The sequence below is a fragment of the Atta cephalotes genome (assembly GCF_000143395.1).
Source record: "Atta cephalotes unplaced genomic scaffold scaffold00020, whole genome shotgun sequence".
Taxonomy (NCBI): domain Eukaryota; kingdom Metazoa; phylum Arthropoda; class Insecta; order Hymenoptera; family Formicidae; genus Atta; species Atta cephalotes.
In genome coordinates this window covers 4,271,231-4,281,630 of record NW_012130084.1, presented here as the reverse complement: position 1 = coordinate 4,281,630, position 10,400 = coordinate 4,271,231, and positions in this window count along the sequence as shown.

Genomic DNA, 10,400 nt, shown 5'->3' with positions numbered 1-10,400 from the left:
TATTACACACGATATCTTGTGTTGGCTTACATAAGCATTTTTCTTACATTATTATTATTGAATTATAATAATATTTATAATACTCTCTCTTTCTTTCTAAATGTTTTAATTAACGATAATTAAAGTAAAATTAAAAATTCTATAATAGAAATTGAACATAAAATATATCATTAACGTCTAACAAAAATCTTCAATTGTATTTTATAGGATCGTACATGTGAGAAATAACTTATAAAAATCAATGTCTTAAACGGTCTAGCTGGATCTTAAATACTTGTATGATTTTTGTGTGAATTTATATACTTACTACGTAATCCTTTAAAATGCGCACCGAAATGATTTTTCGGTTTGAAATGCAAACTCTAGGGCATATTTTCGTTATCTAACCAGAAGTAGCTACAGCTAAGGTTATCTTCATCTTCAACGATCAGAAAATGAAGATAATCTTAACCGTGGTTATTTCTAGTTACATAACGAAAAAATGCCACTACTAAATTATCGCAGTAATATCACAAATAGACTAATAATTTAACAATTTGACGCTTTTTCGCATTTTAGAACAATCTTAATAATAATGTTGAGTGACATATTAAAATCTATAAATAATTAATTTTTATTGCGAAAAATATTACCTCGATCGGGAATCGAACTTGTTAGATCTTTTGCATTCCATGCGTTCAATAAAGACACATTTTATTTAAACATCTCAGTTTATGAGTCAATTGGAGCATTTAGTCTTACTAGCTCAATATTGGCGACTGAAATATTTTTTATAAATAAAAAAATTGTAAATAAAATGACGATTTATAAAATAACATTATAGTTAAAAAAACCCTTAAAATAATGGCTTATGTCAAAAAGAACATATCTAGTTTCTATTAGTCATTTTAATTACTATGTGGACCCAAAAAAAATATATTCACATAATAATTTAATTTTTTATGGAAAATGGAAAAGTGCACATATTCAATCGTCGACAACAAGCATTATTTAGCGCAGTAGTTTCCATCTCTGCGTTATCTTACGCAAGCATGGATATGTCTATATGTATTTCGATTACTGAGATATTTGCATGTCCTAACTTGCTCTTATGCTCAATAGATTGATTTCACTCTATCCTATAATCATAATCATTAAAATGGACAAAGTTTAAACTCAAAGCTTTTAGAATGGTTTTTACTCTGAAAAATGAAATCTCACTTTTAAAAATTGAAAATTGAGTTATTTTTTCTCAAAATTGACTTAATTTTTATTCTTTTTTATGGGATTCCATTTTAAAAAATTTAGTGAGTAGATAACAAATATAGATCTTTCTATTAAAGATGAATTGAATGCATAAAATAATAATGAAGAAAAACAAATAAAATAGAAATTAATATAGTTACACATTTTTGTGCATAACATTATTTTCAATATTTTAATTTAGAGAGGCTCACGTAATTAGTTTAAATAGTCAATTCTAAATCTGAACAACTGTGACTGTATGTTTTCTAGTAAATAGCTATTAATATTTGTATGAACGTTCGTCATTAAATCGACGAGCACGTGCAGCTTGCGCGAAAATAATAACGTGCAATTTATCAGGGGGTTGCAGCCGGCCAGTAAATGTCGATACATCTGTGCAGCTTCGGTCAACTTTCCAATGACCTGAAACACTGCCAAGTCTTCGACAAGGCATAGAACGATAAATTATACGCGTTATCCCAGCAAAATCAGTGATCAATTATATGATGCACTGTTATAAAATTTTCTCTCTACATTTTTAAATATACATGATGTAAGTCACAATTTTTAACGTCCGTTTAAAAATAATTTTTAGCTTGATTAATAATTAATATATATATATATATATATACTTATATATAATACATATCAATTATTAGTCAGTATAAAGGATTCGTTTTTACCATTTAAATTTAATATTATAGAATAATGCTTCTTGTATTATTATTCGCATTTATTTTATCAAATTTCAGTTTAATAAAAGTGTTGTATTTTTAAACATCCCGCGTAATATTTTATAATATATAAATATAATATTCTGAATTTTTATGGTATACAGAAAATATATTATATTTGAAGATATTTCTCCCGAAAAATATTGTAAATCCGTCATGCAAATTTAACAAGATAATAATGAAAACATTTATTTGCGATAAAGTATTAAACCAAATACTCATGGTACAATATACAACAGATCTATATATACGTAATTTAAATCACTGTATTGTTTTATAGAAAAATTTTTATAAATTCTTTATTTTTTGTTTAAACAAGATTAAGTCCGCTTTTAAAAGAAGTTTTCTATCACATTCGTGAGCATAAACTATAGTGGAATTTCGATTTTAATTAAACTTTTCAAGTAAAAAGTTTTAAAAGCGTATAATTTCCTTTCTGCCATTATTGGCTTATTATACGCAAATCATTTTACTGACAAGGAGCATATCGCAAAGTCTCAAAATTAAAGTTTTCCTGAAATATTGTTAAATATAAAAATCTAATAGATATATATTTTTTTATAAGTGAGCATCCCTGAAGAAGTGAAACAATCTTTCAAAGCAAATACTTATATTTGATCAACAATTATTACATAAATGGTAAAATATATTTTAAAATGTTCTTAAAATTGTATATCAAATTCATCTATATAATAGTTATTTTGCAAAATTGTATGCTCGAGAAATAAACTGAAAACATCACTTTATGCATCATTTCTGTATATAACAACTCTAACATCTCTTTTATAAAAAGAAATATAATTTATTGAATAACGGTAAGTGCTTTGAAAAAAACATTTTTGAAAAATTAAATACAATTCATAAAATAACCAGACCCTTTTGAATAATAAATATCTCATATAGGATCGTTATATGTGAGAACACAATCAATTGAAAATAAATGCCTTAAACGGTCTAGCTGGATCTTATGGTAAATGCTTGTATAATTCTGTGTGAATTTATATACTAGGTATGTAGGTCTTTAAACTGTGCATTGAAATGATTTTTTGACCTTGAAACGCAAACTCTGCTAAACTACACTAAACACAACTACGCAATAATATTAAGAGTTAAATTGCCTAGCAATTTAACAATTTGATGCTTTTACGCATATTAGAACAAAGAATATTTATATATTTACTAAGACTTCGATAGTCTAAAGGCTTAAGACGCTCACACGGAGTGCTAGAGATCCTCCTCGTGTGTGTTCGAAAGGGAAATCTCTAGCACTAAGAAAGTGGGTTTGACTCCCGGTCAAAGTAATATTTTTTGCAATAAGAATTAACAAATTATTTACAGATTTTAATGTGTCACTTAACATTATTAAGATATTGTTCTAAAATACGAAGAAATTAAATTGTTAAATTTGTCAATTTAACTCATGATATTACTTCGATAGTAAAGTTTTCATTTCAAGACTGAAAAATCATTTCGGCGCAGTTTGAAGGACTATATACGTAGTATATAAATTCATATAGAATTACACAAACTTAAGATCCAGACCGTTAAAGGCATTTATTTCCTACAAATTTTTCAACCTAGTTAACAATTAAAATTAATTAAAATTATGTATTAAATATTTATATAAGTATTATAGATATTTGGGATATAAATCGCATATTTTATTTTAAATAAAAATAATGATTCTTAGGTTTTAAATTTTCTTTTGAATGTATCTCACGAATTCCAAATAAATAGCACTAGACATTTTAAGAACCACCATTTTAAATTCTGTTTATATCCGTGTCCATGGATATAAAGTAGACATTTATGGGACGTCCATTGTTAGAACTGAAACGAATGTTCTATTCGGAACATTTTATAAATATCCGCATTTCCAGATATCATCTTTTACATCTTATTTTTATAATTTCTATCACTTTTGTTATATTTATTGTTATTTACAACTGTCCTACATTTGTTTTTATTAAAGATTGATAATCTACATTACATATCTAATATCATATCATTTTTATATGAAATACATATAATGTATTAGATATAAAAGTATATAGGTATGTGTACATATAAAATCATCGCTGAAATCGTGTAAACACAAACAATAATAATAATTCCAGTTTCAGATAAAAATTTTGTTTGTTTGTTATCTTTCTCCTATAAATTTGTCAGTTACTCGTCAAAAATCATCGAATTATTCCTGTCACAATATGTCGCACATATTCTAACGTTGAATAGGTTTTCGTGTATGGCTTCTGCAACAAGGGGTCATTTTGAATAATGTTTAAATTAAATAAATAGCAAGCAAGTGAATAAATATGTGAAAAAGTAATGAGAAAATACAAAAATGAAAACTATGTTTTGGTTTTTTTTGCGATTTTCTCCAAAATGAAGAAAAAAAAGGCTTATCTCTACAAGACTTTTTTTCTTAGTTTATCAATTCCCTATACGCTCCTGAAGTTTTGATGTTTAAATTCCAAACACTCTGTATATATGTATTGTTACGCCCTTATGTCTGTGCCACGTTGACCACCTAGACGCTGAATATAGTCGAATAGTAAGAAGAGGTAGATGAGCGAGTTCCCACACGTTGTTGTCTCGGAGAGTTCTAACCGAGCTGTCACCGCGCGCGATCGTTTCCTATTTGTTGTTCTCTGTACACTTGTGTGTTATTAAAGTGTGTGTTCCTTTTCTAAAACACGTGTTGTCATTTCCGTGCTCTCAAAGCGTAAGTGCGCGAGCGATTTCGCGTGACATGAGCGCGCCCGTCGGGATTGTGGACACGCTCGTCGCGGATGTAACAATACACACACACACACACACACACACACACACACACATGTACATATTTTTATAATAAACCTTTTTTATAATAAACTTAAATGTATATATAAACTTAGATGTATATTTTATTAGTATTAGTATCAAATTAAAATTAGTTAATATTAAAGAATTGTGTTATTTTATGAACTACTCGATAGTTTACTAACTTTAAATATATAGTATAATTAACTAATTAAATATATAGTATAATTAAAGGATATTTGTTGTAATACAATAGATTAACTCACATTTGTGAAAACGAAGAAAATAAACTCTAAATTAATAAAACACATACAATGAATAATAATAAATATCTACTATCGGTAAGTATTATTTATTAGAACATGCTGTCATCCATCAATTTATCTTTTAAATTTCTACGTTTCTACAAAATATTCCGAGTACTTATTGGTTTACATATGTTTCTTAAACATATATATAGTGATATATAGTGCTCTACAATTGTTTAAGAATGTATATAAAATCAAATTGTTACTAAAGATAATTAGCACACATTGCAGCAAGCCCTTTAATTGAAAAAAAACATCGAAAATCAGTACATAATTAGTTTATAATTATAAGCCTAAAATTGAAATGTTTCGAACGTACAAAAGTTATGAAAAATGTATCCGATGGAGGGCCATTGGATGTCTGACCTTATTTGAATTTCTTATGAACGTCTTATAAGGAAACGATTTGTACAAGTTAGTGAAAATTTTTGGTATCAGTAAAAGTTGACATGAGATGTAAATTAAGAAAAAAGTAAGACTCTATAGATTGTAGATTTCAAGAAATTTGGTATTATAGTAAAAGTTCTGGAAACAATTATATCTCAAAAAATATTTATTTTTTCTTCAAGATCTAATTCAAAAAATAAAATTCGATTGTGTAAAATGTACAACATACATATATAGTAGAGAGTGTCAATGATCGATCAAAGTTAGATGTTAAATACAATATATTCTTAATTTTAAATTTAATTATCTCAGATGTGCGCCGAAATGTTCCGACATTAATCACAATCGATCTGAGATATTAATAATATAAATATGATGAGGAGCCGAAACGTTCCTATATATAAAATCCTCCCTAAACTAATTCGGTAAAGAATTCAGGATTCGATATCTTTTTTTCCTTCTTCTTGAATATGAAAACACTTGTCCTGAAAAATCAAAAAGTCCTGGGTTCGAATCCTAGCTAATATTTTTTTCGTTCGTTAAGGACCATTTCCATTAAAGCACTACAAATACATTCTTGTCTGCCATTTTTTGTTCATTGTTTCCCCATTCCTTGCCCTCTCTCTGCCACGCTGTTGATCTGAAAAAGTTATAATGATTGACAAGTTATGACTTTTAAACTATTCGAAACTTTGTTATCCGTTTGTTCCGTTTTTGTTTTCACGCATTTTGAAATCATTTGAAGATCTATCGTAATTGAGGCATACGAGGAGCATTTAGGTTATTATTATTGCTAGGTAAGGTGCCAAATGTATGTTAATTTGAAATAAAACATGAGATTGCTCATCTGCGAGTAAATTGTACATACTTAGCACCGAGAAACTACCGTGTCTTTAGACTAATGTTTATTCACAAATCATATATATTTTATAGCAAGTCTTTTATGCTAGAATGTCAAAACGAAATAATAGCAACAAAAATATGTTGTTTGTCCTGAAAAGAATATCAAGGTAATCATTTTTTGTTTAAATCGTATAGCATTTACATTAAATGCTATACGATTCCTAAAGTATTAAAAAAGAGTGAATAAAAGTCGATTTTTGCCAATCAGGAAGTGAAAATGTGTACATTTTTTTATAGTTTTTAAATGACATGGAGTAATCAGTTCCTCATAAATATGAAGGGAGCATATGTAAAAATATGATTGAAGTAAATAAATCAGATTTTTGCCATGAAAATGAGATACATAAAGATCTTTTTTAATGTTTTAACTCTCAAAATTAATCATTAAATTTTAATCAAATATATGACATTTTGCTATGATAGAGTTGAAATAGAGAAAGAAACAAACTTATAGAAACTCGAAGAATATAAAACGAGAGTTAAACGCATGTCATCTTCCGTCTTCTTAAACTCTAAAGCCGGAATCCAGTTTTTAATCTCAAGATAATCTCAAGCAATGTCTTAAGATGCTAACGGTTCTTTGGCTGGTATTCATAATCAGAGCTTATCTTCAAGATCGTCTTAAATATAGTCTTAAGATATTATAGACCAATAAGAGAGCCGTATTAGCATGTTAAGACATTACTTAAAACGATTTTAAAATAAGAACCATCTGTGAATCGCCCTCTAATTAGTTCATGACATCTCAAATACTAGCTTAAGACCATCTTGAATCTTGAGCAACGTCTATGGATTTCGTCCTAGAGCTTATTTGTGAATTTCTAAACTTCATAAATCTTAGTCTGAAAACCCAGACATCTCAATCTCATAAGCTTAAACTCTAAATATATAAATTTCAATCCATTAATGACAAATTGTTAATTTAATACGATTATATAATTGATATCAATTATAATGTCGGTATTAGCGTTACCCGATGTACACTGCAAGGAGGTTACGCGATTGGATTTTGCATATCATTTGGCCTTAAAAAGGATCGATTCTAATTTATATTTTAAGAATCGCAGCTCCTTATTTGCGCGCTAGTCATATCCTTATGTGACAATGCTCGGTTTATCTGTTTATGATTTATTCAAGATGTAAAATATCTGTACAATACGAAGATTGATTGGATAAGATTAAATTAAATTATATCAGATTATATCAGGTTATGTAATATAAGCTGAGGATATGGACAATCAAGGATATATGTATTTTTCATGATTAAATATAATAAATACAATAAATAAAAAAAAACATAATAGTTTTTCATGACTAAATATGATATGTAGTTATAAAAACTGTTGATTTTATTATCGACTATTCTCAGAGTTATTTTACTGTATGTTTGTTTCCTTCTCTATATTTTAATTCTATTACAACAAAATGTCATATATTTAATGGTTTTTGAACGTTAAAACATTAAAAAAATTTTTATGTCTTATTTTCATGGCATAAATCTCTGCTAATTTACTTATTTCAATCACATTTTTACATATGTTTCCTTCGTATTTATGAAAAACTGATTACTCTATGTGATTCTGTAGCTCAAAATTATAAAAAATGTACATATTTCACTTTCCGGTTAGTTGGGGGAAAAAATCAATGACTTTTTATCCATCTTCCTTTTATATTGTTACTTTAAAATGGTTTATTTAGTTCGAATAAATGCAGGACAATCGATTTGTTATAAAGAATTTCAAATTTAATTTAGATTAATAGACTTTACGTAGATTGCATTTTACATTTTGTCAATTATAATTTTTCATTTATTTTGCACTTATTTAATCTATTGATAGTACAATTTAATCTATTGATAGTACAATACAGAAGGAAGTATATACTTTTATTTCAGAGCTGTGGAGATCGAAAAAATAATATTGAACCAATTTTAAAAGACAGCATTTTATTGATGTTTATAGAAAATCAATCTCTGAAACAGCAGTCGAAGAGAATGCATATAATAATAAACTATGCTCATTATGCAGTTGCAGAATATTTGCAGAAATATAATAATAAATAACTCAACTGGTATATGATGTACGATATTTTTAGTGCTACGTACATTTATATTGTATTAATTGTATATTATATTAATTGTATATTTATGTGACATTTGGAACAATGCAGTATTATTCATTGCTGTCATCAAACATCATCCATAAGAATTATAAACTTTGCCTTAAATGGTTTAGTTGGATCTTAAATGCTTGTATGATTCTTGTGTGTGAATTTATATATTACGTATGTAGTCCCCAGAAACGCATGCCAAAATGATTTTTCGGTCTTGAAAACGCTAACTCTACTAAACTACCGCAGTAATATCACGAATTAAATTGGCTAGCAATTTAACAATTTTTTATGCTTATTCGCATCTTCGAAACGATCTTAATAATGTTGAATAACATATAAAATCTGTAAATAATTCTTATTGCGAAAAATATTTCGGTCAGGATTTCAGCCGGATCTCTTGCATTCCGTGCGAGCTTGCATTCCGTCCTAAGCCTTTAAACTACCGAGGCCTTAGTAATATTCTTCGATATATGAAGGAATAATATTTACGTCTCTTTGGCGACGTAAATAAAACACAAACTATAAAAATCAAAGCCTTAAACATTGAAGATGTTGTCACACATATAGGGTCCTATAATATATTGTTTATAAAATTTGAACACCTTTTTCTGTTTTGTTGACACGCCGCAACGCAGCAAGATATTTTATAAACATTGCTGCTTTCTCATTAATATATAGAGTGTTCCAAAATAATCGCCAAATATTTCATGAGCAGATAGAGCGGACTAAACTAAGTCGAAAAATTCTCTATTATTTTACAACTTTCTCAATAGTTAACAAAATAAGAATCTTTAAAAATAGCCGCCCACCCGGCCTACTACTACTAAATATATACGTCTACCGATCGCTTGGCGCGCGGGCCGTGGGGTGCGGAGATGGCTCATGGTGGAGAAAATAACATAGTGCATGCAATTGGAAAGTGTCTCTTCTTCTATTAAGTGTTCATAGTAAGGGCTACCAACTGTGAAACGCGAAATATATTTCGCATCGAGACGTTAGAGACAGAATCGTGTTTGACACATTTTATACTATACCAGGTATACAAGTATGAAATGACGATTTTTTTCCCAAAAAAAACGTTAAATTCGGAAGAATGATAAAAAGAGATTTATTCAAAGTATGCTCCATTGCTAGTTATACATTTTTCCCATTTTTCGGGGAATTTGTGGATACGTCAATAAAAATCTTCCCCTTTTGCCGCGAGCCATTTTTTCACATCTTCGTACGAACCAAAGCGCTGCTTAGCAAGTGCGTGACCCATCGATGCAAACAAGTGATAATCAGAAAGAGCCAAGTCTAGTGAGCTAAGCCGCATGGGGTAGAACTTCCCAGCTGAGTGCTTCCAACGTGTCCCGAACTGGTTTTGCCGTATGTGATGGAGCATTGTCATAGAGAAAAATGACTTTGTGTTGTCTCTTTTGGTATTCTGATCATTTTTTAAGCAGCGAACGGTTCAAATCAATTAATTGTTATTGATAGCGTTTGGTATTAACCATTTCGCCAGATTTCAATAGCTCATAATAGATCACACCCTTCTGGTTCCCACCAAACACAGAACATCGTCTTTCTGCCAAAGCAATTCGGTCTTGCGGTCGATGTGGATGGTGCGCCTGGGTCTACTCATGATTTTTTATGCTTGGGATTCTCAAAAAAAATCCACTTTTCATCCCCAGTAACGATACGATGCAAGAATGAACTTTCATCTGTATCGTTCGAGTAAAATTTCACATGTGTTTTTGCGCCTCTCCATCTGTCTCTCATTCAATTTATGTGGCACCCATCTGCCGACTTTCTGAATCTTTCCCACCTCTCGTAGGTGATTGGAAACAGCTTGTTAACTAACGTTCAATTGCGAGTTGTTTTTGTGTTTGTGAATCATCTTCATCCAGCAATGCTTGTAATTCCACGTCTTCATACTTTGGGCGGTTTT